Consider the following 23,750-nt stretch of genomic DNA (forward strand, 5'->3'; position numbering starts at 1 on the left):
GTGGTTGCCTGAGGTGGGGGAGGTGGGAGGTGGGAGAAATGGGTGAAGGGGGAAGATACAAATTTCCAGTTATAAAATGAATAAGTTATGGGAATGTAATGTACTGCATTATAATTACAGTTAATAGTACCGTATTGCATATTTGAAGGTAGTGAGGAGAGTGGATCTTGAAAGTTCTCATCACAAGGAAAAAATTTCATAACTATGTTATGATGACAGATATTAACTGGACTTATTGTGGTGATCATTTTGCATTATATACAAGTATCAAATCATTATGTTATACATCTGAAATTGACACAATATTTTATCAGTTATAAAAAATTTAAGTAAACAATTCAATGATCTTTAGTGTATTCAACAGAGCAGTGCAGCCATCACCACAATAAATTTTAGAACATTTTCATTGCCCCAAAAAGAAACCTTGTATCCTTTAGCAGTCACTCCCATCCTGCTCCCCACTGTTCAGCCTTAGGTAAACATTAATCTACCTTCTATCTCTATGAATTTGCAGATTCTGAAATTCTATATAAATGGAAGCATACAATATGTGGTCACTTGTGACTGGCTTCTTTCACTTGGCATAAGACTTCCAAGGTTCTTCCAAGTTGTAGTATATATCAGTACTTCATTTCTTTTTATTGCCAAATGACATTCCATTGTGTGGCTATTCCACATTTTATTTATCCATTCCATCAGCTGATGGACATTTGGGTTTTTTCCACTTTTTGGCTATTATCATTTCTCTTTTTCTTGAAATTAGTACTACAATGGAATGACTAAAGGACAGGCAAGAAGAAAAAAAGTATTGAATCCTGGAAAATTTCTCAATTAGGTGAATGATGACTGAATAAAAGAATTCTCAGAACACAACATTCAGTATGGACATGATTCCTATTAACTGATCATTTCCAAAACCATCACTATTAATTAAATGCCTTTCAAAATATCTTCTTATGGCAAGTATTTGTGTCTAAGTGCTTCTGTTTATGGGACAAGAAATTGAAATGGCTGTCTTGGCAGTATAACCACAGTTGTATAAGCCAAGGGATTAAGAGTACTTTTGAGAAGAAGTAACAATGTGTTCTCCATGGCTATGGAAATGATGGTAAGTTTATACATAATGTATGGATGACCATATTATACCCTTATGAGAATGTCAATCAAAACTGCATTTCTGTCAGGAGATAGTTTCCAATTCACAAAATGTATATTTTTTACATTAGAATCCTTGCTGTCCACACTTCCCTGTCAACATATTTTTAAAAATCCATTTCTAAAAATGAAAGGATTGATAATTCTGACATTGAGCAACAACCCTCTATGCCAGCCAGCCTGGTACAGGAAAGTTTAAATCTAATCCTCACATCACTCTGTATATAACATAAGTGCAGTTGATATTGCAAAATCCTAAGGTGGTACTCTTTTTAATTACACTTAAACTAGCTGGTATGGCCAGTACTGCTTCGGAGGATATAAAAAGAATAGCAGCTAAGCTTGCATAGAGCAGAGGTATGCTCTAGAAAGAACAAAAAAGTCAACGGACTTAGTGTGGAATGCAAGGCTTAAAAATTCCATAAATTCAGGAAGGAAAGCAAGAGTTTACTTATAGGCATTTAGAAAGATTTTGCCTTCTCACCAGGAAGTGCTCACATACTAAACTTTAGGTTTGTTTGCCTACAGGTATGTTTATATAATTTTAACTATTAATAAAATGTGAGTAACAACTTGCGTTCTTTTTACACAAGGCCAGCTAGATCTTTTTACACAAGTGGGCAATGTTTATCTTGGTGTTTAATGTTTATCTTGGGTGTTCCTTAATTTCCATTTCCTCTGTTTCCTTTCCCAGTGTTCCTTCCTCGAGAAACAATATTTTTAAAAATGTGATTTACACAAAGATGTTAATGACAACTTACTTATTTCCAAAGAAATATAGGCATTTAAAAGGAGGCCACAGTAACACAGAGGAATAAATTATTATTGATGAAATTTCCCTGTGCATATAGATCAGAGGTATACTTCAGGGCCTTCCTGAATCCACATTTTTTTCCCACAGTAAAGCAGGCCCTGCTATAGACCCAGAGACATAAAAAATTGACTTGCAGAACTGCATAATGAGTATGTTTAGCTGAAGGAAGGGGAGTTCTTAGATCACAATCTCAATATCAGTCAAGAACAACTGTTTTCCTTTAAATCTGAAACTTATGAGAATGATTAGGTGATAGAAAAGACATTAATGGTTCTGATCATAGAATCAGAAGACATAAAGATGTTGCATGCAACATACACAGGTAGAAATTAACAACTTCAGACCTCCTTCTGTGAGTGGCGCTTCTGGTTCTGCCTTTTCATCATAATGCTCTCAATTGCAACTGTCAGCTGGGTTTCCTTGGTTCAAATATCCATAATAATACCTGAAAGGGTTCTCTAACTTGGAGGTTCACAAAAATAATAAAGCATTTATTTGAGAATGACTTATCCTAAACTATGGAAGAATTAGATACAGATTTTCAGTTTGAGCATAGTGGAATAAAATTGGCATTTCCTCCTTCCCCTCTAGGAAATCACACTAAAGAAGAATGAGAAAGAGAAATACAAGCTAGGATGCATGTGAAATCCTAAGCCACAAATAGATAGAAGGGCTGCCAAAAGCAGTGAAGATCAAACAGGATGTGGGAGGAAGCAGAAGGGGATGCCTGTGAATGCAAATCCCTGAGAGAGCGGGCGCTGCCCCAAGATGAGGAGCATGCCCAAGATAAAGAACTAAAATCCTCATGCGTCCTAACTGGGACAAGCTGTGTGGAATAGTGACAGGAGTTTGATTCTGAGAAGCAGGGCTAACAGGACTGAACAAGGACTCATATGATGAGCCATATTTTAAAAAACAGCCTGTTGGTGAGGCAGAGGATTAGAAAAAGATTCTGAATGCTATGAATCTTACAAACTGCCTATTTCTGTTGGCCAGGGAGAGGTTAACAGTTAAATGGACTCTCACACTTAACTGAGGGCTCTAGGGAGAATGCTGCTAGCCTTGGACACGGCTTTAGCATCCCTAACATATGAATCATTTGGAAATAGCTGGTCAAGGAGAAGCCCACTTAAACCAACATGAGAAATCAAAACTAAACCATCCAGGATCTATATAAAAGTATTACAAGAAAAGAGGAGAAAAAGAATAAGAAGAAATGCAGATGAACACTGATCAAAGCAGTATATTCATGAAACAGATGAAAAATTTGACCAAGTGTTTGCCACGGATTTAAACAGTTAATGGAGCAATTTATCTATAAAACAAGAACCCAAATATACATACAATATGTTTAAGAGCCTTAAAAAGGAAGGGAAAGAAAATCAATTATGCCAAAAGCTGGTTCTTTGAAAATATCAATAAAATTGATAATCCCCTAGCCAGGCTAAGAAAAAGGGAGAGGACACAAATTACTAATTTCAGAAATAAAAGAGGGGACATCACTACAGATCCCATGGACATTAAGGGATAATAAAGGAAGAATTTGAATAACTCTATGCCTACAAATTTGATAACCCAAATGCAATGGACCAATTTCTTGAAAGACACAATCTGCAAACATTCATACAAGAAGAAATAGATGATCTGAATTGGCCTATATTTATTAAAGAAATTGAATGAATAATTAATAACCTTCCAAGTCAGAAAGCACCAGGCCCAGACAGGGTAACTCGTGAAATATATCAAACATTTAAGCAAAATATTATGCCAATTCTCTACAATCTCTTTCAGAAGATAGAAGCAGAGGGAATACTTCCTCATTCTATGAGGCCAGCATTACCCTAATCAAAACCAGTCCCAGACGTTACAAGAAAAGAAAACTATAAACCAATATCTCTTATGAATACAGAGCAAAAATCTTCAACAAACTATTAGCAAATAAATCCAAATACCTATAAAAAGTATTATACACCATGACCAAGTGGGATTTATCCCAGGTATGCAAGGCAGGTACAGCTTTTGAAAGTTAATTAATATAACATCATATGAACAGGCTAAAAAAGAAAAAGCACAGGATCATATCAATAGATACAGAAAAAGCATTTGACAAAATCAAAGAAAAACTCAGGAAGAGAAGAATAGAGTGTAAGGGAACTGCCTCAATATGATAAAGAATAACTACCAAAAAACCTACAGCTAACATACTTAATGGTAAGAAACTAGAAGTTTTCCTGCTAAGATCAGGAACAAGGATGTCCCTTCTTACCACCTATTTTCAACACCATACTAGAAGTCCTAGTTAAGGCAGTAAGATGAGAAAAAAAAAGTATACAGATTGGAAAGGAAGAAATAAAATTATCTTTGTTTGCAGGTGACGTGATTGTCTATGTAGAAAATTCAAAAGAATCAATAAAAAACTTCTGGAACTAAGGAACAATTACAACAAGGTTGTAGGATACAAGATTAATATACAAAAGTCAGTTGCTTTCCTATATACTAGCAATGAATAAGTGGAATTTGAAATTAAAAACACAATACCATTTACATTAGCACTCCAAAAAAACAAAATAGTTAAGTACAAATCTAATAAAATAGGTACAAGATCTATCTGAGGCAAACTATGAAAAACTAAATAAATAGAGAAATAGTCCATGTTCAATACTGAGGAAGACTCAATACTGTCAAGATATCAGTTCTTCCCAACTTCATCTATGATCCAATGAAATCCCAATCAAAATCCCAGAAAGTTATTTTTTGGATATAGAAAAACTGATTCTAGTGTTTATACGGAGAGACTAAGGACTCAGAATAGTCAACACAATATTGAAGGAGAAGAACAAAGTTGGAACGCTGAAACTACCAGATTTCAAGTATTACTATAAGGCTACAGTAATCAAGACAGTGTGGTAATGGCGAAAGAATCAACAAATAGATGAATGGAACAGAAAGAGAGCCTAGAAGTAAACACACATAAATGTAGTCAACTGGGGGAGTTTCCTGGTGGCCTAGTGGTTAGGATTCTGGGCTTTCACTGCTCTGGCCCAGGTTCAATCCCTGGTCAGGGAACCGAGATTCCACAAGCTGTGTGGCCATAAAACAAAAACACAACAAAATATAGTCAACTGATCTTTGACATAAGGAACAAAGACAATACAATGGAGAAAAATAGTCTTTTCAACAAACAATGTTGGGATAACTGGACATCCACATGCAAAACCATGAATCTAGACAAAGAAATTACATTACATTAATTCAAAATGAATCATATACTTAGATGTAAAATGCAAAACTATGAAATGTATGTAAAAGTAGAAGATAATACAGGAGCAAACCTAGTTGACTTTGGGCAGGATGATAGCTTTTTAGATATAACACCAAAGGCACAATCTATGAAAGAAATAATTGGTAAGCTGAATTTCATTAAAATTTAAAACTGCTCTGTGAAAGACAACATCAAGAGTGAGAAGACAAGCCACAGACTGAGAGAAAAATATTGGCAAAAGACATATATGATAAAGGACTGTTATACAAAATATACAAAAGGCTCTTAAAACTCAACAATAAGAAAATAGCCTGATTTTAAAATGTGCCAAAGACCTTAACAGACACATCACCAAAGAAGATATACAGATGACAAATAAGCATATGAAAAGATTCTCCACATCATATGTCATCAGGGAATGGAAATTAAAACAACAATGAGATACCACTACAAACCTATTAGAATGGTCAAAATCCAGAACACTGACAATACCAAGTGTTAGCAAGGATGTGGAGCAACATTTATTGCTGATGGGAAAACAAAATGGTACAACTACTTTGGAAGACAGTTTGGCAGTTTCTTATAAAGCTAAATATACTCTTACCATACAATCCAGCAGTTACGTTCCTTGGCATTTACCCAAATGTGGTGAAAACTTATGTCCATACAAAATCCTGCACAAGGATGTTTATAACAGCTTTATTAATAATTGCTAGAACTTGGAAGCAACCAAGATGTATCTCAGTAGGTGAATGTTGAAATAAACTGTAGTACATCCAGACAATGGAATATTATTCAGCGCTAAAAAGAAATGAGCTATTAAGCCATAAAAGGACACAGACTTCCCTGGTGACACAGTGGTTAAGAATCTGCCTGCCAATGCAGGGGACAGGGGTTTGAGCCCTGGTCCGGGAAGATCCTGCATGCCACAGAACAACTAAGCCGGTGTGCCACAACTACTGAGCCTTCACTCTAGAGCCTGCAAGCCACAACTACTGAGCCCGTGTGCCACAAATACTGAAGCCCACACACCTAGAGCCCGTGCTCCACAACAAGAGAAGCCATTGCAATGAGAAGCAACGCAACGTATACTTCGTGCACCGCAATGAAGAGCAGACCCCGCTCACCGCAACTAGAGAAAGCCCACGTGCAGCAACCAATGCAGCCAATAAATAAATAAATAAGGACATGGAGGAAACTTAAATGCATATTATTAAGTGAAATGCATATTATTAAGTGAAATGCATATTATTAAGTGAAAGAAGCCAACTGAAAGACTACATATTGTATAATTCCAAGTATATGACATTCTGGAAAATGGAGACAGTAAAAAATCTGTGATTGTCAGGGGTTGGGGCAGGGAGAGGATGAATAAGCAGAGCACAGAAGTTTTTAGGGCAGTGAAAATACTCTGTATGATACCATAATGATGGATACATGTTATTTTACAGTTGTCCAAACCCATAGAATGTACAACACCAAGAATGAACCCAGATGTAAACGAGTGACTATGATGTGTCAGTGTAGGTTCATCAATTGTAACAAATGCACCACTGGTGGGGGATGTTGATCATGGGGGAGGCTATGCATGTGTGGAGGCAGGGAGTGTATGGGAAATCTCTGTACCTCCTTTTTAACTTTGCTATGAACTGAAAACTGCTCTGAAAAAGAAAAAGTCTTAAAAAAAGAAAGGAAGAGATTCTGACATATGCTACAACATGGATGAACCTTGAAGATAGTATGCTAAACAAAATAAGGCAGTCACAGAAAGACAAATATTGCATAATTCCACTTATGTGAGGTACCTAGAGTAGTCAAATTCATAGAGATGGAAAGTAGAATGGTGGTTGTCAGGGGCTGGGGGAGGGGGTTAGGAATGAGGAGTTAGTATTTAACGAGTACAGAGTTTCAGTTGTGGAAGACAAAAAAGTTCTGGAGATGGATGGTGTAGATGGTGCACAACAATATGAATGTACATAATGCCACAGAACCATTCACTTAAAAGTAGTTAAAATGGTAAATATTATGTATATTTTACCACATTATTATTATTTTTTTAATAAAGAGCAAAAGGCAGAGATACAAGATTCAGGAGGACAGAGACAACAAAATGAATGAAACACGAGTTGGAAGATCTCTAGGGGGAATGGTGGCTTTAAAAATATCAGAAATGGAGTAAAAATGGGAAGTAGACCAGGAGAGACCAGATACTGATGAGAATGCAAAAAGGAACATAGAGGTTAGATAGAGAGAGCAAGCAAAATGAATGAAAATAAATATAATTTAAAATGATTAGAGATACAATGATATCTAGAGAAGACAGGCAAGTGAGATACAACATACACTTACCTAATATCCCTATATAATGGATCAGAACAAATATTTGAAATATTACTGAAGAAACGTTCATTTTGAAGGGGTATGTCAGGTCTCAGAAAAAAAAACTGACACATTATCGTCAACACAGGTATATCCTGATACAATTGATGAACTGTGAAGATAAAGAAATAACCCTTTGGACAACCAGGCAGAAATAATGAGTCATCTACAAAGGGTAAAAACAAAACAGGCTGACATCAGACTTCTCCACAACAATATCCAATTCCAGAAGACTGGAGAAATGCCTCTAAAATTATCAAGGAAAGAAATCATGACCCAAGAAATTTATATCATCCAAGTTGTTATTCAAATATAAAGACAACAAATAATATTTAATATTCATTAATGCTGTGGAAATGTTGGGAAAATATTTGCAATTCATATCACAAATTGCTGTTTTTTAATCTATAAAGAATCTTACTTTTTAAACAACTATAAACACAAGAACTATATGCTAACAATTGTAAAGACTTAGACCACATGGAAAGTTTCTTGAAAAATATATGTGTACCATGTGAGATGTGACTGAAGAAGAAATTAAAGTTTGAATAGTCCTGCAAATATTAAATACATTAAAGCAATTGTTTAAAATCTTCCCACAAAGAAGAGATTAGATAATATGAGTAATTAGAAAGATATATTTTTCTGGCAATCAGGAGAAATGTCAGGGCTAACACATGTCCATATGTTACTAGAGAACATGTAAAGTAGAAAAATAACTATGAAAATAATTGTAAAAGCATTAAAACAAATCATGAGGTATATATTAACAAAAGCTATTGCTGTTCTGAAAGGCTCAGTTGGCAATTTGCCCAGCCTGGGCTGCTTGCATGCTGATGTGTTAAAGAGCTGTCCTTTGGGGCAGACGTTGCTCCATCAGACCAATCATAAACCACTCCTTCACACTTCTGCCAGGAAGCAGGACCCCTTAGTAAGTAGCACTATGGAAATGAATGAATTATGATATAGAAAATAAGGAAATGGAGTGGAAAGGAGATGTTTGCAAAGTTTGGGGCGGGGGGTGAAAGTACTATTCCCAAAGATTTCTAGGTATTTTTGGTTTATGAGAAAGGTGAAGGTATCCCATTTTTCTATTTTGAGTATGTATTACATTTATTTTCAAAGCTCATCCCCATCTTTATTTTCAATAGGGCTCAATCATTTATGAGGCATCATTTTTAGGATACAGGATGAAGTTTAGTGGCTGAACTAGGTGCATAAACAAAGGGGGCCCAAGCCTCTTCCTACATGTAAATATCTCTTCATCCGGTAGCACCATTGCAAAAAGTAACCTCATTGAACCACTTGAACAAATTTCAAAAGGAACTTCAACCACTCACCTGGACACAAGCTGGAGGCTCATTTGTCCAAACTGCATGTTCCTCAACTAAATATATTCTCTCATTATGGACAGCAACTCCAGATTCATTTTGCCCTAAAGTAAAGAGAATTGAATAAAAAGAGAAGAAAAAAAACCCCCTATAGATAAATCAACAGATAAATAGGCAAAGAATTTGAACAGTTTACATAAAAGGAAATATAAATGGCTCTAAAACTTATAAGAAAAGATGTTTAATCTCATAATGAGAAAGGCAAAATAAAATTAAACTGAAACATCATGGTTAACCCCACAAATTGGAAAAGATCACAAAGCTTGGTAACACTGTATTAATGAGAGTGTGTTAAAGAGGTATTTTCATATACTGCTGATAGGAACATAAATTAGTACAACCTCTATGTAGGGTAATTTAGCAATATTTATAAAAATTACAAACACATATACTCTTAGAATCAATAATTCTACCTCTAGGAATTTATCCTATAGATTACTTACATATGTACAAAAAACTTACAACTCATTACATCAATGTAGAGTTGATTAAATAAATTATGAGGCATCCATTCAATGGAACACTATGCTGCTGAAGAAAGATGGGTAAAATTATTATTGATACAGAATTAATTCCAAGATATAGTTTAGTGAAAAAAATAAGCTTCAGAGTACATGGAAAATTATCATTTGCATAAAAACTGTGTGTACATTTGCACATATATGCATTGAAGCATATATAAGATATTGGTAATATTAGTTACCTCTGAGGAGGGGAATTAAGTTACTGGATAAGAGTTAAATAGAACTTATTATTGTCTACTCTTGTACTTTTGGAATTTTAAAACGTGAATTCACTAACTAGAAAGAAAAAGAGAGGGTATAAGCAATGTGTGTTTCTGTTGTTTACAACTATTATCTTTTCTGGGGAATTTGTGAATACTCTTAGCCAGGAGTGGCTAAGGGAAGTGTCCTGGGCCACTCTCTCCTTTTACTAACCGAGTTTTGGGATATTTCTAGGCTATTGCTCTAGCAAACTGGAGGGATATCCTGACCCCTTACATTTTAAAAAATGTAATCTTTCGTGAGGTAGAGATTGTAGCCTTCTAATGAAATTTACTTAAAATCTCCTGATGCCCTGTTAAGCCTCCACCAATGGCAAAGTCTCATTAGACCTGCCCATGCTAAAGCCTATTTGATATTAAAACAAAAGAAAAGGTCTCTGCCTAAGTAGATTAGGGAGACAAAATCAAGCAGTCCAGACTTCTAAACAAGGGGACTTTAAACATGGAATTTGCATATATTATTCATTCTCTCTCCATTCAAACAAGCAGATATTGCTCAGTGAACTCTGGCCTATGCTTAAAAACAATGGTTTTTAATATCCCTCTTTCCATGGCTGCCACCAGAAAAATTCCTGGCTCCACTGGGGATTTTCAGAGTAACACCCTCTCAAGACTCTCCTTTCTCTAAAATGCCACTTGGAACTTTGTAAGTGGAATGGTTTCTTTGCCTCTATATGGCAAGTTTCCACTCAGTACAATCCATATCTGCTTCTCTGTTTGGCATTTTCCCTCTCATCTTAGCTTCTGGTTAAAAGAGTAACTTCCAGGTCAAATTTAATTTAATAAAGTATTAAACACTGTAAAGAAGTCATGGAATCACTTGTTGCCAATGGGGAGGGGGTTGGGGGGAGGAAAGGACTGGGAGTGTGGGATTAGCAGATGTAAACTATTAAATATAGGATGGATAAAAACAAGGTCCTATTGTATAGCACAGGGAATGATATGCAATATCCTGTGATTAAACCATACTGGAAAAGAATATTAAACAATAAAAAAGAATCGGGGCTTCCCTGGTGGCGCAGTGGTTAAGAATCTGCCTGCCAATGCAGGGGACACAGGTTCGAGCCTTGGTCCTGGAAGATCCCACATGCCGCGGAGCAACTAAGCCCATGCACCACAACTACTGAGCCTGTGCTCTAGAGCCCGCGAGCCACAACTACTGAGCCCACACGCCTAGAGCCCGTGCTCCACAACAACAGAAGCCAACAGAATGAGAAGCCCGCGCACAGCAACAAAGAGTAGCCCCTGCTCGCCACAACTAAGCCTGCACGCAGCAACAAAGACCAAACACAGCCAAAAAAATAAAATAAAATAAAATAAAATAAGGGCTTCCCTGGTGGCGCAGTGGTTGGGAGTCCGCCTGCCTATGCAGGGGACGCAGGTTCGTGCCCCGGTCCGGCAGGATCCCACGTTCCGCGGAAAGGCTGGGCCCCTGGCCCATGGCCGCTGGGCCTGCGCATCCGGAGCCTGTGCTCCGCAGCGGGAGAGGCCACAGTGGTGAGAGGCCCGCATACTGCAAAACAATAAATAAATAAAATAAAATAAAATAAAATTGAAAAAAAAAAGTCTAGATGTGTATAACTGAGTCACTTTGCTGTACAGCAGAGATTGGCACAACATTGTAAATCAACTCTACTTCAATTTAAAAATACAAAATTTTTTTAGAAGGTAAAGAAGTCATGGGATCTATGTTGTACCCTGTGTAACACTATTAAGCACCCTCTATTCCACTTGGCTATAGCTACCTTGAATTTTGTGATTAAAATGTTCTAAGTGTCTTCATGTTCTATAATGTGATCATCTGCTCTTCGAGTCATATCATTTTCCACCTTGATTTAGTGCCTTTGTCCCTCCATGTCCATGTCTGCATTTTGTTTATAAGTGGGTGGTGTTCCTCTCATCCCTGGATGAACACTTAGGAGGGTCTCATTACCATTCTGACCAGTCTAAGGTACTACAATGAATAGTGTCATTTTAAACATAAATGTGGTCTCGATTCAGAAATTAGAATATCCTTATTCAGAAATAATCACAACTCTTAACTTCACTTAATGTCCATACCTGCTTTTCTTAAACTGGAAAAAGAAGTATTTTAATAGCCTTTTCAGATAATTGTGGATATTCTTTGATACTATGCCAAAACTTGATAATTAATAGTTTCTTTTTTTTTAACATCTTTATTGGAGTATAATTGCTTTACAATGGTGTGTTAATTTCTGCTGTATAACAAAGTGAGTCAGCTATACGTATACATATAGCTCCATATCCCCTCCCTCTTACGTCTCACTCCCACCCTCCCTATCCCACCTCTATAGGTGGTCACAAAGCACTGAGATGATCTCCCTGTGCTATGCTGCTGCTTCCCACTAGCTATCTGTTTTACATTTGGCAGTGTAAATATGTCCATGCCACTCTCTTACTTCATCCCAGCTTACCCTTCCTCCTCCCCATATCCTCAAGTCCATTCTCTATGTCTGCATCTTTATTCCTGTCCTGTCCCTAGGTTCTTCAGAATCTTTTTTTTTCTTCGATTCCATATATATGTGTTAGCATATGGTATTTGTTTTTCTCTTTCCGACTTACTTCACTCTGTACGACAGACTCTCGGTCCATCCACCTCACTACAAATAACTCAATTTCATTTCTTTTTAAGGCTGAGTAATATTCCATTGTACATATGTGCCACATCTTCTTTATCCATTCATCTGTTGATGGACACTTAGGTTGCTTCAATGTCCTGGCTATTGTAAATACTGCTGCAATGAATACTGTGGTACATGACTCTTTCTGAATTATGGTTTTCTCAGGGTATGTGCCCAGTAGTGGGATTTCTGGGTCATACAGTAGTTCTATTTTTAGTTTTTTAAGGAACCTCCATACTGTTCTCCATAGTGGCTGTATCAATTTACATTCCCACCAACAGTGCAAGAGGGTTCCATTTTCTTCACACCCTCTCCAGCATTTATTGTTTGTAAATTTTTTGATGATGGCCATTCTGACTGGTGTGAGGTGATATCTCATTGTAGTTTTTTGGGTTTTTTTTTTTTTTTGCAGTACGCGGGCCTCTCACTGTTGTGGCCTCTCCCATTGTAGAGCACAGGCTCCGGACGCGCAGGCTCAGCGGCCATGGCTCACGGGCCCAGCCGCTCTGCGGCATGTGGCATCTTCCCAGACCGGGGCACGAACCCGTGTCCCCTGCATCGGCAGGCGGACTCTCAACCACTGCGCCACCAGGTAAGCCCCTCATTGTAGTTTTGATTTGCATTTCCATGATGATTAGTCATGTTGAGATCCTTTCATGTGTTTCTTGACAATCTGTATATCTTCTTGGAAGAAATGTCTATTTAGGTCTTCTGCTCATTTTTGGATTGGGTTTTTTCTTTTTTTGATATTGAACTGCATGAGCTGCGTGTATATTTTGGAGATTAATCCTTTGTCAGTTGCTTCATTTGTAAATATTTTCTCCTATTCTGAGGGTTGTCTTTTTGTCTTGTTTATGGTTTCCTTTGCTGACAAAAGCTTTTAAGTTTCATTAGGTCCCATTTGTTTATTTTTGTTTTTATTTCCATTTCTCTAGGAGGTGGGTCAAAAAGGATCTTGCTGTGATTTATGTCATAGAGTGTTCTGCCTGTGTTTTCCTCTAAGAGTTTTATAGTGTCTGGTCTTACATTTAGGTCTTTAATCCATTTTGAGTTTATTTTTGTGTATAGTGTTAAGGAATGTTCTAATTTCATTCGTTTACATGTAGCTGTCCAGTTTTCCCAGCACCACTTACTGAAGAGGCTGTCTTTTCTCCATTGTATATTCTCGCGTCCTTTATCAAAGATAAAGTGACCATATGTGTGGGGAGTTATCCCCGGACTTTCTATCCTGTTCCATTGATCTATATTTCTGTTTTGGTGCCAGTACCATACTGTCTTGATTACTGTAGCTAGAAGTATAGTGTGAAGTCAGGGATCCTGATTCCTCCAGCTCCATTTTTCTTTCTCAAGATTGCTTTGGCTATTCAGGGTCCTTTGTGTTTCCATACACTTTGGGAAATTTTTTGTTCTAATTCTATGAAGAATGCCATTGGTAGTTTGATAGGGATTGCATTGAATCTGTAGTTTCCTTTGGGGAGTACAGTCATTTTCAAAATATTGATTCTTTCAATGCAAGAACATGGTATATTTTTCCATCTGTTTATGTCATCTTTGATTTCTTTCATCAGTGTTTTATAGTTTTCTGAGTACAAGTCTCTTGCCTCCTTAGGTAGGTTTATTCATAGGCATTTTATTCTTTTTGTTGCAATGGTAAATGGGAGTGTTTCCTTAATTTCTCTTTCTGTTTTTTCATTGTTAGTGCATAGCAATGCCAGAGATTTATGCACATTAATTTTGTATCCTGCAAACTTACCAAATTCACTGATTAGTTCAAGTAGTTTTCTGGTAGCATCTTTATGATTCTCCATGTATAGTATCATGTCATTTGCAAACAGTGACAGTTTTACTTCTTCTTTTCCTGTTTGGATTCCTTTTATTTTTTTTTCCTCTCTGACTGCTGTGGCTAAAACTTCCAAAATTATGTTGAATAACAGTGGTAAACTATAATCTCTTCAAATATTTTCTCAGTCCCTTTCTTTTTCTCTTCTTCTGGGACCCCTATAATTCAAATGTTGCTGCGTTTAATGTTGTTTCAGAGGTCTCTGAGACTGTCCTCAATTCTTTTCATTCCTTTTCCTTTATTCTGCTCTGCAGTATTTATTTCCGCTATTTCATCTTCCAGGTCACTTATCCATTCTTCTGCCTCAGTTATTCTGCTATTCATTCCTTCTAGAGAATTCTTTATTTCATTTATTGTGTTGTACATCATTGTTTGTTTGTTCTTTTCTTCTTCTAGGTCCTTGTTAAACATTTCTTGTATTTTCTCCAGTCTTTTTTTTGGGGGGGGGGGACATGGGCTTAGTCGCTCTGTGGCATGTGGTATCTTCCTGGGAACCTGTGTCCCCTGCATTGGCAGGCATATTCTTTTTTTTTTTTTTAACTTTTGAATTTTATTTTTTTATACAGCAGGTTCTTATTAGTTATCCGTTTTATACACATTAGTGTATGTCAATCCAGGTCTCCCATTTCACCACACCACCACCCTCCCTGCCACTTTCCTCCATTGGTGTCCATACATTTGTTCTCTACATCTGTGTTTCTATTTCTGCCCTGCAAACCGGTTCATCTGTACCATTCTTCCAGGTTCCATATATATGCGTTTATATACAATATTTGTTTTTCTCTTTCTGACTTACTTCACTCTGTATGACAGTCTCTAGATCCATCCATGTCTCTACAAATGACCCAATTTCATTCCTTTTTATGGCGAGTAATATTCCATTGTATATATGTACCACATCTTCTTTATCCATTCGTCTGTCGATGGGCATTTAGGTTGCTTCCATGACCTGGCTTTTGTAAATAGTGCTGCAATGAACATTGGGGTACATGTGTCTTTTTGAATTATGGTTTTCCCTGGGTATAGGCCAGGCAGTGGGATTGCTGGGTCATATGGTAATTCTATTTTTACTTTTTTAAGGAACCTCCATACTGTTGTTCTCCATAGTGGCTATATCAATTTACATTCCCACCAATAGTGCAAGAGGGTTCCCTTCTCTCCACAACCCCTGCAGCATTTGTTGTGTGTAGATTTTCTGATGATGCCCATTGTACTGGTGTGAGGTGATACCTCATTGTAGTTTTGATTTGCATTTCTCTAATAATTAGTGATGTTGAACAGTTTTTCATGTGCTTCTTGGCCATCTGTATGTCTTCTTTGGAGAAAAGTCTATTTAGGTCTTCTGCCCATTTTTGGATTGGGTTGTTTGTTTTTTTAATATTGAGCTGCATGAGCTGTTTATATATTTTGGAGATTAATCCTTTGTCCATTGATTTGTTTGCAAATATTTTCTCCCATTCTGAGGGTTGTCTTTTTATCTTGTTTGTAGTTTCCTTTCCTTTGCAAAAGCTTTTAAGTTTCATTAGGTCCCATTTGTTTATTTTTGTGTTTTTTTCCATTACTCTAGGAGGTGGATCAAAAAAGATCTTGCTGTGATTGATGTCAAAGACTGTTCTTCCTATGTTTTCCTCTAAGAGTTTTATAGTGTCCGGTCTTAGGTTTATGTCTTTAATCCATTTTGAGTTTAGTTTTTGTATAGTATTAGGGAGTGTTCTAATTTCATTCTTTTACATGTAGCTGTCCAGTTTTCCCAGCACCACTTATTGAACAGGCTGTCTTTTCTCCACTGTATATTCTTGCCTCCTTTATCAAAGATAAGGTGAGCATAGGTGTGTGGGTTTATCTCTGGGCTTTCTATCCTGTTCTATTGATCTATATTGCTGTTTTTGTGCCAGTACCATATTGTCTTGATTACTGTAGCTTTGTAGTATAATCTGAAGTCAGGGAGTCTGATTCCTCCAGCTCCGTTTTTTTCCCTCAAGACTCCTTTGGCTATTTGGGGTCTTTTTTGTCTCCATACAAATTTTAAGACTTTTTGTTCTGTAAAAAATGCCATTGGTAATTTGATAGGGATTGCATTGAATCTGTAGATTGCTTTGGGTAGTATAGTCATTTTCCCAATGTTGATTCTTCCAATCCAAGAACATGGTATATCTCTCCATCTGTTCATATTATCTTTAATTTCTTTCATCAGTGTCTTATGGTTTTATGCATACAGGTCTTTTGTCTCCCTAGGTAGGTTTGTTCCTAGGTATTTTGTTCTTTTTGTTGCAATGGTAAATGGGAGTGTTTCCTTAATTTCTCTTGCAGATTTTTCATCATTAGTGTATAGGAATGCAAGAGATTTCTGTGCATTAATTTTGTATCCTGAAACTTTACCAAATTCATTGATTAACTCTAGTAGTTTCCTGGTGGCATGTTTAGGATTCTCTATATATAGTATCATGTCATCTGCAAACACTGACAGTTTTACTTCTTCTTTTCCAATCTGTATTCATTTTATTTCTTTTTCTTCTCTGATTGCCATGACTAGGACTTCAAAACTATGTTGAATAATAGTGTTGAGAGTGGACATCCTTGTCTTGTTCCTGATCTTAGAGGAAATGCTTTCAGTTTTTCACCATTGAGAATGATGTTTGCTTTGGGTTTGTCATATGTGGCCTTTGTTATGTTGAGGTAGGTTCCCTCTATGCCCACTTTCTGGAGAGTTTTTATCATAAATCAGTGTTGAAGCCCTCATAGAATGAGTTTGGGAGTGTTCCTTTCTCTGCAAGTTTTTGGAAGAGTTTGAGAAGGATGGGTGTTAGCTCTTCTCTAAATGTTTGATAGAATTCACCTGTGAAGCCATCTGGTCCTGGACTTTTGTTTGTTGGAAGATTTTTAATCACAGTTTCAATTTCATTACTTGTGATTGGTCTGTTCATATTTTCTATTTCTTCGTGGTTCAGACTTGGAAGGTGATACCTTTCTAAGAATTTGTCCATTTCTTCCAGGTTTTCCATTTTATTGGCATAGAGTTGCTTGTAGTAGTCTCTTAGGATGCTTTGTATTTCTGCGGTGTCTGTTGTAACTTCTCCTTTTTCATTTCTAATTTTATTGATTTGAGTCCTCTCCCTCTTTTTCTTGATGGCTAATGGTTTATCAATATTGTTTATCTTCTCAAAGAACCAGTTTTTCGTTTTATTGATCTTTGCTGTTGTCTTCTTTGTTTCTATTTCATTTATTTCTGCTCTGATCTTTATGATTTCTTTCCTTCTGCTAACTTTGGGTTTTGTTTGTTCTTCTTTCTCTAGTTCCTTTAGGTGTAAGGTTAGATTGTTTATTTGTGTTGTTTGTTGCTTCTTGAGGTAGGCTTGTATTGCTATAAACTTCCCTCTTAGAACTGCTTTTGCTGCATCACATAGGTTTTGGATCGTCATGTGTTCATTGTAATTTGTCTCTAGGTATTTTTTGATTTCTTCTTTGATTTCTTCAGTGATCTCTTGGTTATTTAGTAATATATTGTGTAGCCTCCATGTGTTTGTGTTTTTTATGTTTTTTTCCCTGTAATTGATTTCTAATCTCATAGCATTATGGTCAGAAAATATGCTTGATACGATTTCAATTTTCTTAAATCTACTGAGGATTGATTTGTGATCCAAGATATGATCTATCCTGGAGAATATTCCATGCACACTTGAAAAGAAAGAGTAATCTGCTGTTTTGGGATGGAATGTTCTATAAATATCAATTAAATCTATCTGGTCTATTGTGTCATTTAAAGCTTGTGTTTCCTTTTTAATTTTTTGTTTGGATGATCTGTCCGTTGGTGTAAGTGAAGTGTTAAAGTCCCCCACTGTTACTGTGTTACTGTCTATTTCCTCTTTTATAGCTGTAAGCACTTGCCTTATGTATTGAGGTGCTCCTATTTTCAAGATTTGGGATCATCTTTACTATCATTACTCTGAATTCTGTTTTAGGTAGACTGCCTATTTCCTCTTCACTTTTTTGGTCTGATGGGTTTTTACCTTGCTCCTTCATCTGCTGTGTATTTCTCTGTCTTCTCATTTTGCTTATCTTACTGCGTTTGGGGTCTCCTTTTCACAGGCTGCAGGTTCATAGTTCCCGTTGTTTTTGGTGTCAGCCTCCAGTGGGTAAGGTTGGTTCAATGGGTTGTGTAGGCTTCCTGGTGGAGGGGAGTGGTGCCTGTGTTCTGGTGGATGAGGCTGGATCTTGTCTCTCTGGTGAGTAGGACCACATCCAGTGGTGTGTTTTGGGGGTGTCTGTGAACTTATTATGATTTTTTTCAGCCTCTCTGCTAATGGGTGGGTTTGTGTTCCTGTCTTGCTAGTTGTTTGGCATGGGGTTTCCAACACTGAAGCTTGCTGGTCATTGAGTGGAGCTGGGTCTTAGCGTTGACACGGAGATCTCTGGGTGAGCTCTCGCCGATTGATATTATGAGGGACCGGGAGGTCTCTGGTGGACCAATGTCCTGAACTTGGCTCTCCCACCTCAGAGGCTCAGGACTCCCACCTGGCTGGAGCACCAAGACCCTGTCAGCCACACAGCCAGGTTCATGGGGAGTTTCTTGCCTTTTGGGAAGTCTGAGGTCTTCTGCCAGTGTTCAATGGGTGTTCTGTAGGAGTTGTTCCACATGTAGATGTATTTTTGATGTATTTGCGGGGAGGAAGGTGATCTCCATGTCTTACTCCTCCACCATCTTGAAGGTCCTCCTGACAATTAATAGCTTCTTAAATGTTAGTTACAGTATGGAATCTGAAACCATACAAGTGAACATTGATACTGTTACATTAGAGTCCATTATGCCTGTTTTTATTTTTATTTTATTTTATTTTATCCATTTATTTTTGGCCATGCCCCATGGCCTGCAAGATCTTTGTTCCCCAACTAGGTATTGAACCTGGGCCTCGGCAGTGAAAGCACCGAGTCCTAACCACTGGACTGCCAGGGAATTTCCCCAATGGATATTTTTAAAAATCATGCATTAATCATTTGGAGAATATTAGTTCACTGAATGATATAGATTTTCCAAATATTGACATATTATACAATATCAAAAATCACATCAGTTACCATCATCACAAATCTCATCAGGAAAACCTTTAAATATGTTGAAGCTATCAAGTTTATGGTGGTAAATACAACTCTTCTAAAGTTCTACTTTTTGGTTGAAAGCTCAAATTTTATTATTGGCAACAAATATTTTCAGTTGTTTTCCTTGAAATGACAATCTCACTTCATTCATTTGAGAAAACGTTCACCAAAAATGCAAGTCTGACTAATCATAGTTGTCCATTTATCAGTTGTTGTTTCAAGTATAAATGCTTCATGGGAAAAAAAGCCTGCTAATTCAGCCCCCAACTCAAATAATTGCCTAAGTGCTTTCCCTCAAAACAGAACAGCATCTAGAAGTGGACAGCTCTCCCCATGAAATCTTTATTCTTTTTGCCTTTTCACTACTTGCTTTTTTTCTCCATTAATGCACAGGAAGACAATGCTCCTTATCTCTGGCAACTTAATCTACTGTTAAGGCCATAGATACACAACAAAAGTCCCTAGATTGTCTTGCTAAGGTGGCTTTTAGATAATAGAATTGCTTTAGATTACTAATTGGCTGAACGAGGAGGAGTGTGTCCCATAGCAAATTCCCTCTGTTGTACCTGGATCAACACCTCTGGTATTGTAGCAAATACAAGAAATTAACAAGATACTTGGCTAAAACCAACTGGTGCCCCTTCAGGTACTTTCTTTGATTTATTTGATTCCAACCAGTTTGTTTCATGGGGACCCTAGCTAAGGAGTATACTTCAGTCTCTTTGTATTATTCTCCTAATAGTTATCATTGTAGTCTCCCTGGTGCACTATATTCTCTCAAAGTTCTTAAATGCATGTTCACAGCCATCAGCAGTACATCAGATGGTCTCACTGCACTTGGAGAAACAGAAACGAGATGAACACCTAAAATAATTCTTCCACATATCTGATATCATAACATGAGTTTCACAATGAGACAACAGCTGCTTAACTTTGATGGTGCTTGAGAGTGGTGCTAATACTAAATTTATGGTCCATCTCTCATGTATAAGAGGATAACCAAAAGGGGGAAATTGTTTAATTAGTTAAACATGGAGGCCATTGGACTGAAGTGGCTCTAATGCCATGGCAGCCTCTGTAAGCAAACCAAAATCTTAGCCTGTAAATGCCTCAGGGCTACAAAATCAAAACACTAAGGGCAGCCAATCACAAACAGCCAACTAGGCCTTAAGCTAAGCCAATCAATAATTTCCTTTACTTTCCTTCTGCTTTTTCTCTATAAAAAGTCCTTTCCTGAGCTCCCGACAGTGGAGCATTCCTAACCACTTCCAGTTTGGTGCTGCCCAATTTCATTTGACTTTCCCTCAAATAAACTTTTAAAATTAAAAAAAAAAAAAAAAGGAAGCCCGGAGGGGAGGAGGAGCCCCATACTGAGGGGGGTGAGCTGAGGGGAATGAGGCAATTATGCATGTCCATATTCAGAAATAATCACAATTCTTAATTTCATTTAATGTCTATACCTGCTTTTAATACAAGGAGCAATATACACATGCTGAATTAATTTCCTGTTGCTGCGATAACAAAGTATCACAACTTAGTGGTTTAAAACAACACAGATTTCTTATCTTACAGTTCAGTAGGTCAGAAGTCTGATATAGGTCTCAACGTGCTAAAATAAAAGTATTGGCAGGGCTGTGTTCCTTTCTGGAGGCCCAGAAAAGAATCTAGTTCCTTGCATTCTTCATTTTCTAGAGGATAACTTCATTCCTTAACCCATAACCCCTTCCCTCATCCTCAAAACCAGTAATATCAATTTCCCTGACCATTCTACCATCATCACATGCTTTCTCTCTGACCACAGCTGAGAAATGTTCTCCAATTTTAAGGACTCATGATTAGACTGGGCCCACCTTAATAATCCAGGGTAGTTCCCCATCTCAAGGTTTGTAGCCTAGTCACATCTGCAAAGTCCCCACATCACGTGTTCAAGCCAGCATCATCTCTTACCTGTATCTCACCTGGATTATTATTATACAAATATATTATATTATAACTGGTCTCCATTGTTCTACTCTTTCCCACTATAGATAATTATCCTCACAGCAAGATAAAAAGTTTTGTTTTGCACATTTTAAGTTTGATATTCTTGTTATACAGTCAAGAGGATTTCAAATAGTTTTCTGGTATATATATGAATCTTCAATTCTGGAGTTCAGAATTGGAGATATGAATTTAGGACACATCACTGTATACATGGCATTTAAAATCACAGGGCTGGAAGAGATCACCAAAGGAGTAGAGCTACAAAAGAGGCTGAGAACTGAGTCCTAGGGTATTTTAACAAGGAAAAAAAATCATCAAAGACTACTAGTCTATCAATGAAAGTGAAGAAAACTAGGAGCTTGTGGCTTTCTGGAAGAAAGTATTCTAGGAAGAATCAAGTAATCCTCTATGTCAAATGCTGTTGAGAAGTTGAACAGTATGAAAACTGAATATGAGCATTGTCAATGGATTTGGCAAGATGGAAGTAGTGATTTCAACAAGAGCAGTTTCAGAGAAGTAGGTACAAAAGCCTGATTGCGGTGTGTGGCAGCTTTGGAAATGTGTCACTTAGATCTCTGGCTGCAGGGAGCATAGTTGACTGACAGCCCCAGCTGCAGTCCCTGTAAATCCATCACTGGATTTGTGCTCAAACCAAGCTTTCTGCTGGCAACCCCTAGCCAGTGACTGAACCTGGAGAGGTGTTAGTGCAGGTCCATTCCTGTGAGAGACAGGATTCTTCTAATAGGTAACTTTAGTTTAAGGACTTCCCATTAGCCTCACCAAAACTTTCTTAGAATTGAGCTGCAGTCTGAGGTTCTTCCTAATCCTCCTTCCATCCCCTCTCCTTTCTGATGTAGGCATCAGACCTATATAATTGTCTAACGGCTCTTCCCAACTACTTCTGCTCTCTCCCTTTATCGTTCACAGACATTTCTCCCAATAAATCTCTTACTGATCTGATCCCATTTGGGTATCTGATCCCATTTGGGTATCTACTTGTCAGAGTACTTTAACAGAGAGTAGGTTAAATAAAAAATAGGAGGAAACAAACACTATAAAGAGGAGCAGAAAAATTACACCTGGTGAGGGAACATGAGGTCTAGGTCTGCTGTTGTTGTGATGTTGTGTAGATATGAGCTATTACATGTTTGCATGTTGACCAGAATTATCCCATAGAGAAGGAAAAACTAATGATGTAGGAGACAGAAGATAATTCTAGAAACAAAGTGCTTAAGTAGACAAACAGGTTCGGGATCCAGCACACAAAGAGAGAGGTCACCAGCTCCAGCATCTTTTCCTCTGTATCTCCCTGTTGGGTTATACCCCACAGGCCTACAAGACTTGTGGCTGTCCGGCCTCAAGACCAAATAAAGAGCCTGGAGACAATGACAGAGACATCAATGGTTTTTTGGATAAGGGGATCTTACCCACCCAAGAAAAAGGTCCTGGAGTGATACCCCACTGTCTACAACAGACAGCACCCAGGACGTGGCAACAGTCTTCACAAGTTGGGGGAGAAGGAGGCAACAATTTATAGGGGGAATTGATATTAGGTTGGCTCATCAGTTACCAGGGAAACCAGCAGCTGGGCCGGAGGCAAGCATGTAGGCAGTTACTGATTAAGCCCTATGATTAAGAGGATTGGATAATCATGTGAGTGAAGCAGGGACTGGTCAAGCAGGGGATGTACAGAGAGCAAGAGAATAGCCATTTTAAATGGCCTGACCAGTCACTCCCCCATAGTTCATCCAGCTCTTCAAAGCCAGAAATACACCTTCCAGGCTAGAAGTAGTTTGTAATGTTCTTTAACACACATTATCTCATTTGATCCTCACAACTATACATGAATTGGCAGGCATTAGCATCATATGTGTAAAAGGTAAGAAAACTAAAATTCAAAGAGCTTCAGTGAATTTCCAGGGTTTCTATGATTGGGAAAGAATAGACCTGAGAGTTAAAACTTTGTCTTCTGATTCCAAGTCTAGTATTCATTTTATTACTATACCCTGCTGCCTCTAAGAAAACACAAGAGGTTGGATGGAGGCTATAAAGAACAGGGTGGGCAGGGGATAATTATACTAGAGTTGAAGGTCAGTGTAGGGGAGAACTGGAGCTCATATTCAGGAGCCCAGACCTACTGAGTAAACACATCCATCAGCAAATGTGAAATAGAATGGGAGTCCTTCTGACTGACAGATCATTCTGAAGATACAAGCCAGCCAATACAAAATCCAAGTGTGTAGCAACAAGACAGATGCTGAGATACTGCAGACCAGAACAAGAAGGCTCAAAGCTGAGAGCAGGAAGGAATAGTTGGGAGAATTTCTGACGCCCTAGAGCAGTGCTTCAGGCATTTTTATAGGGTGCCACACTTAGGCCGTAGATTGGAAGGGAATCATTAAGGAT

At 37.6% G+C, this 23,750-nt stretch overlaps 1 protein-coding gene across 2 annotated transcripts in view; it reads right to left on the reverse strand.

Annotated features, from left to right (window-relative positions):
• Positions 1–23,750, reverse strand: part of ZNF280D (zinc finger protein 280D) — a 288,761-nt gene that overhangs the window by 150,387 nt on the left and 114,624 nt on the right. For both annotated transcript variants that reach the window (XM_027123109.1, XM_027123108.1), the window contains one exon: positions 8,951–9,045. The gene's annotated coding sequence lies outside the window, so the exon portion shown is untranslated. The remainder of the gene's footprint in view (positions 1–8,950; positions 9,046–23,750) is intronic.

The sequence above is a fragment of the Aethalodelphis obliquidens genome, unplaced genomic scaffold (genome assembly GCF_003676395.1).
Source record: "Aethalodelphis obliquidens isolate GAN/ISIS:26980383/991018 unplaced genomic scaffold, ASM367639v1 scaffold26, whole genome shotgun sequence".
Taxonomy (NCBI): domain Eukaryota; kingdom Metazoa; phylum Chordata; class Mammalia; order Artiodactyla; family Delphinidae; genus Aethalodelphis; species Aethalodelphis obliquidens.